Genomic DNA, 6,920 nt, shown 5'->3' with positions numbered 1-6,920 from the left:
TCTCGTAAGAGAGAATGAGCTCTTCTCACGACCCAACAATATGTCTAAGCACTGAACATCTTTGTCCATTTTTCTGACATCCGCAAAAATACAAAATAAACATCCAAGGCTTGATCACGAAGATTACATCTTCAAATATCCACATTGCACTAACACTCTTCTTCAACCACCTTCAAGATCCAATGTGAAGCCAAAACATTAACAAGAAAAATGACATGGAAAATCAAGGTCCAAGGAAAATTCCTCATCACTTGTAGCGCACGTGGTTTTGACCCTTTATCCTATGGTGATTTACCATAGGATAACACCACGAAGCGGAACCTAAACCCACTTTGTGCCACGTGACAGATGCCACGTGTCACATGCCACGTGTCCATAGGAACCCGAGGTTCAGGGCCTTGAGCCACTGAATGAACGAACGGTGCCAAACTCCCAAGCATGGAGCCAAGGAGTGATGGAACCGAACCACGGAGCAACTCCCGAGCATAAAGCCCAAGGAGCGAAGGGACAGGGGCCCGGAGCGACTTGGAACAGTCCTGAAGCAATCAGCATCCCAATGCCAGGACCAGCACGCAAAATGGAGCCAAACGGAGTTTAGCTCTATTTCGGCATACCGGTGGCCTAACGTGAGGATATGGGTACTCCACCAGCTAGCATGGAATGGAACTTGGGCTTAGACCCAAGCCAGACGCAGAACAAGGACAGGCACGCAAGCGGGAGCTAGACTATGCCTCAGGTTGGTCGGCCATGCCCGACCTACCCACTATCCCTACTATACATTTGGAACCCCCCACAGCCCCCCCCCCCCCCTTGAGGAACACACGCTTTGGGCTTTCACCCCAAGCCTCCCTTAGTATCAGGAGTTAGTCTCTGGGACAAGCTTGAAACTTACTAAATATGGAATGTCCTTAGATTGCGAATTTGGACACGGGACGAACACCATTGTGTTCAGGCCAATCTCTACATTCCGTAGATATGCCAAATGAGCAAATCTGGACACTTTCCATAAATAGCATTTGGGACCGAAATGAGACTAACACAAAGGGCATGATAGCGAGGGTGTTTGGCAGACACGGTAAGCTATCATGTAGCAATATTGAGGGACTAATCTCAATATGTGAGGGTTCTTGTCAAGCCAGTGCAAGACAGAGCAAAAGAGAACTAAAAAGCCAGGCCAAGTATGCTTGGCTGAATAGACACTTAGGAATTCCGTCCTTATGCTCATCCGGCCAAGTACAGATGCAAAGTCCAGTTTACTAACACTTGAACAAGAGGGACTAATAAAGGGTCCAGCAATACCGACCTCCTGCCATTGTGGCAGTAAGGAAAGAGTGTCCGTAAGGACTGGTCGACAGGTAACTTTCGATACCCGAAGTCACATTCGCGACATCACTCGAAATAACAATGCCACTTCCACTAACACAAGTGCTAGCAATGTTAATGCCCCTACTACACATCTTCTCCATCCAACAATCTACTCCAAGTGCCAATGGATCAACTAACAAGCTATAGCAAATGAATGCTACAACTTTTTCCAACACCTAATAAGCAAACCCTCAAGGAACAAGGAATCAACTTATGCTTAACATAATGGACCACCATCAAGAATTTAGTTAAAGCTACTACAATGCTACTTCGTGCAAGTAAATTAGCTTCACTATCAACCACTTTAGGGTTGATCATCATTTAACCAAGCAACTTCATAAATGCATTACTCACTATCACATGGATATGATATAAGTATCACAATGAATTGATCATCAATTAAGTAACACCCATGTTATTACTTCAAAGGTTTATGTGACTATCAAATGCCAACTCAATTTGACAAAAATGTAACATTAATGCCACACCCCACCAATAGAGATTTACAACACCTGACACCACTAACTTTTGTTCATAACACGGACAAGCTCATATCACTTTCTTTCCGACCAAACTCAACACTAATTCAACACCAAGCTACTCAAGGAGCAATAGTAAGGTGCCCTGGAAAAGAATTAAGCATTGTAACCCAAGTTTTCCAATAGCAAGCCTAGACAAAATGGTTTAGCACATCACCACTATCCATCCCATAACTCACCATTTGTAAGACCATCATAACCAACATGCATCAAGATAGAAACTCTTGATTGCATAATGTGAATATGAGCAATGAGTCAACACCTTGTTGCAAATCATCTCTCCAAGAAAAGAAGATGATTTACATGTTTAATCCTTCATCCCTTGACGACTCTCTTTTCGGTCTCATCTTTGATAAAACCTCAAGCTTGCTTTCGCACTACCTTCAGTCCAATCTAAGAAAAGTTTATGAGAGAGCACAACAATAATTACTTGAATCAATAGACTAATCCCTATAGTCTTGATTGATCCACTCGTAATCATGCCTAGGAAGGATCCACTAGTGCCATGCTAAATAGCTACGGACCAGCCTATTTGCCACTTATAGTAAACCCAAGGAGGTTTGCTTTCACCCACAGTACATGGAACAACTCATGGAACCACCGATAAGCTAACATTAATCCTGCCAACTCAAAGTGTAACCTCGAGTTGCTAATGTGCCTCACACATGAGCCCAAGTATAAACTCGTGCAACCGGAATAACTCAATCCATCCTATGAGCCCAAGAGCAAGCTCACATTATTATGGTACAAAAAAGGTAACAAAATCCATACCCAAGGAACCAATGCAAAGTCTTTGCACCCAAACATGTACCCACTCGAACCATCGTTTTCATCTCTGCGTATTCAACGAGACTAGTTGCCCAATCTCATTAAATAGTACTCACTGAGAACCTCTCTCTAATACCAAATATAGCACACGTGGTTTTTACCCTTTATCCTATGGTGATTTACCATAAGATAACCATGAAGCAAAACCTAAACCCTCTTTGTGCCACGTGACAGATGCCACATGTCACATGCCATGTGTCCAAAGGACAATGGTGTGGAACCCGAGTTTCAGGGCCTTGGGCCACTGAATGAAGGAACAATGCCAAACTCCCAAGCATGGAGCCAGGGAGTGACGGAACCGAACCACGAAGCAACTCCCGAGCATATACCCCAAAAAGCGAAGGGACAGGAGCCCGAAGCGACTTGGAACAATCCTAGAGCAACCAGCATCCCACTGCCAGGACTAACATGCAAAACGGAGCCAAACAGAGTCTGGCACTATTTCGGCATACCGGTGGCCTAACTCGAGGACATGGGTATTCCACTAGCTAGCATGGTGTGGAGCTTGGGTTTAGACCCAAGCTGGACGCAGAACAAAGACAGACACACAAGCGGGAGCTAGACATAATTCATATATAATAATAATGATAAGATAAAATAAAATTAAAGATATTGTGATGGTTGAGATTTAAGTTATTTGGAATGAATGGCCAGGATAAGAGATTGGTTAGGGTTAGGGCAATTGTCAGGATTAGGGTTAGGGTAGCTGCCAAGATTAGGTTACTATTTGCGCTGTGAGTGGAGCGTGCAAGAGATTGAGGAATTGAGCACAAAGGAGATCAAGGGATTGAGTCCGCAAAAGATCAAAGCAATTGAGCTTGCAAAAGATTGAGGAATTGAGTGCATAAGAGATTGAGAGATTGAACGTGGAGCACGTGAGTGCGAGAGATTGAGCGCACAAGTGGGAAAGATCGAGTGCAAGAGATTGAGCATGCTAATGTGAACATGAGTTAAGCTTGAGAGTGAGAAAGTGTGAGAAATCCAACATGATCGAGAGATTAGAAAGGAAAAATGCCACCAAGGGTGTGTTTTAATTTGATTGCTTCTTTGTTTTTTTTTCTTACTTCTATCACCTTCTGTCTCCAGTCCAAGCTTCACCTCAAGCACTTTGGCTGCCCAAGAGACTGAGGTTATTTGAATAACCTTGTCCCTTTGGCCCGAGGTTGAGCTCAGGCGGGCCATCTCAAGCATTGTGGCCACCCGAGGGGCCGAGGTTATTCAAATAACCTGGGCCCCTCGGGCACCCAAAGTGCCCGAGGTCGAGCTCGGGCCAGCCACCTTGGGCACTTTGGCCGCCTAAGGGATCGAGGTTATTTGAATAACCTTGGCCTCTCAGGTTGCCAAAGTGCCCGAGGTCAATCTCAAGTGGCCATTGAAGGGCCTGAAGTGGCTAGCCCAAGCTTGCCCTTGGGCACTTTAAGGGCTGGAGGGGCCAAGGTTATTTGAATAATCTCAGCCCTTTGACAGCCAAAGTATCTGAGGTGGAGTTTCGGCCCACTTGAATTTTATTTTTCTCTTGATTGTTTGAATTTCATATTATCTTTATTTAGTTTGACTAACAAAAATTTTTCTCTTGCAGAAAAGGAAAATTGTACCACATAAAAAGGTTGTTAGAGCCAAGAAGACACAAGAAATTCAATTCGGCACTAATGATGATATTATAATCAATATGTCCATTGGCACATCAACAAAGATGCAATTACTTAAAAATCCACTGCCTTCACCACCATCACCTCCACCACCATTGCCACATCCACCACCACTATCACCACCACCACCGCCATCACCACTGCCACTGCCACTACCACCATTGCCACCACCATTGCCACTATTACCTCTACCCTTGCCCCCACCACCACCACCCCCACCATCACCACTACCACCTCCACCTTGACTCCTCATTTACCCACCACCAACACAAATCCTTGAAGTTGGGCAATCTAATGGTGTTTACGATAAGGAACCTAAGGAACAGCCTAGAGTTGAAAGAGTTGCAAACTTTCCTGACAACGTGGTAGATAAGTGCTTCCAAGAGATTGTTATGTGAACAAGGGAAAAAACAATTTACCAAACACTTGAGGCACTTAAGTGGCTAGGCCTTTGTAACTTGATCAAAGAAATCCTCTTTGCCATTTGCAGCAGACGAACCTTGTCTGCACAGCATTAAAGTATGTCAACTTGGACATATATAACTTGTTCAAATAGAATGGCTTTGCGAAGAATATCGGTATGTTTCTATCACTTTTTGCAAGCTAGGAATAATAGAGATCATTACCGTCACACCTGAGATTGTGAATAGTTGAGATCCTATTTAGAGGAGGAAGTCCTTGGAATTTGATAACATGTTTATTAAACATCTTGTGACTCGATAGCTTGCGAGGACAATGTTCCAAATTATTGATAGTAACCACCGATATGGGGCTTGGATGAAGTGTATCAACAATCATTTTCACGATGATCCCATTTACCATATCAATGTTCTAGTCAACTATATCTATGCAAGGGGACCTTTGGATGCCAATAGACTTATCTTGGCCTGCCAAAAGATCAATGCGTAAGTTTTATAATTTTACCTCCAACTCCACTTTAACTTGTTTTGTTGTGTTTAAATACAGGCTTGGGCAGTTCGTTGTATAAAAGCAAAACCTTGTCAATGATATCAAGCAACTTTGATTTTTGGCAGACTTGAGTGACGATGACATTTGCCAACATTATGGTGATGATCTCGCAACACTTGTTTAGCACTTATGCACTCGAAATGATAGTACAACTTAATTCAACAACCCAATCAATTTTATGCTCATTGTGTGTTGCAAGGTATGTCTTTCCCTTTCATTTTATAAGGGCCTCTTTTTATTGTTTTGGTTTTTAGCCTTTGGTGAAGGTCAAGCAAGATGTTTATGAACTTGCATATTCAGAGAAGAGTCGGGAAGAGCTCTCGGCTGAGTTCGTACAAATTGAGCACAAAATTTAACATGCAAAGTCTTCAAATTTAGAGAAACTAGTATGCATTGCAAACAATCGTAAGCCGAAGAAGTGGCTAGAAACTATAGCTAAAATTTCTTTTTATGAATATAAGTTTCTTATCACACTTCATTTTTCTCAATTATGCATATATTACTTTTGTAGTGAACAAAACTCCAGATGACATGATTTATAATATCTCAAAATCAAAGCTTCCATATAAGCAATAGATAGACTTTAAAGTTCTTTAATGTTTGCTTGATGAATAAAAAGAAAGGACTACCAGAACTATTTGAGAACATGTTGAGAAGGGTTGTCTATATTATACAAACTATAAGTGAAGGTGAGAAGTTCTTAGCACCACACATTAGTGATGATCCAGATGGCACATTCATGTCTTTCAACACCTACATCAACACATTATTGAAAGGGATCGAAGAGGGGTGGCTACCAGAGAAGTCTACAAGCACAATTTATGATTGCCAACATGATTAGCCTTATTTCATACAACGTATAGCTTACAGATATAATATAATTTCTAAGACTTTTTTTAAATATATATTGTTTACAAGTATTTTTGATATAGAGGCATGCCATTTGAGGCATCAGTTTACACTCAACTTGTTGCAAAGGGTGTAAGGGATGGAGGAAGGTACACAACAATGTTTATAAGAGCTTCAAAGGCACGGAAGATAGAATGCCCTTGGGAGTTGGAGCATTGGAGCATTGGAGGAATTAAAGCTTCTAGGGAAGGAAACCTCTACATTAGACCAAGAGGAAATTGTCAATGCTGGCAACAATAGCAATGCAAGTGACAATGGAGACGAGGATGAGGAAGCTCCAGATCACGTTCGCATTCCACCACCAGATAGCCAGGATCAGGCTTCAATTCAACCATCAAACAACCGGTTCCATCAGTAAATAATGATGATCAAGTGGTTTATAGAATATCATGTCAACCTTGAGGTAAGCAAAAGTGAAATTTACAAACTAAAGATGGTAATACATATTTTTTACAGCAATGACTATTGGTAGTAATTTCATTCCAGCTCAACAAAATGCTCTTGAAGAGGAGTTAGAAGAACTCTCATCAACAATATACCATATGACGGTAGCATATTATTCATTGTTTTTTTCATTCACTTACCTCTTCTATAGATCCATCCTGTTTCCCCAATAACATAACGAGGCATTGTGGGTGTTTTCATTGGATTTTACAGTAGA

The sequence above is a fragment of the Selaginella moellendorffii genome, unplaced genomic scaffold, assembly GCF_000143415.4.
Source record: "Selaginella moellendorffii unplaced genomic scaffold, v1.0 SELMOscaffold_7, whole genome shotgun sequence".
In the NCBI taxonomy this organism is placed as follows: domain Eukaryota; kingdom Viridiplantae; phylum Streptophyta; class Lycopodiopsida; order Selaginellales; family Selaginellaceae; genus Selaginella; species Selaginella moellendorffii.
The sequence above is the reverse complement of the archived record's forward strand: the minus strand, read 5'-3'. Positions refer to the sequence as shown.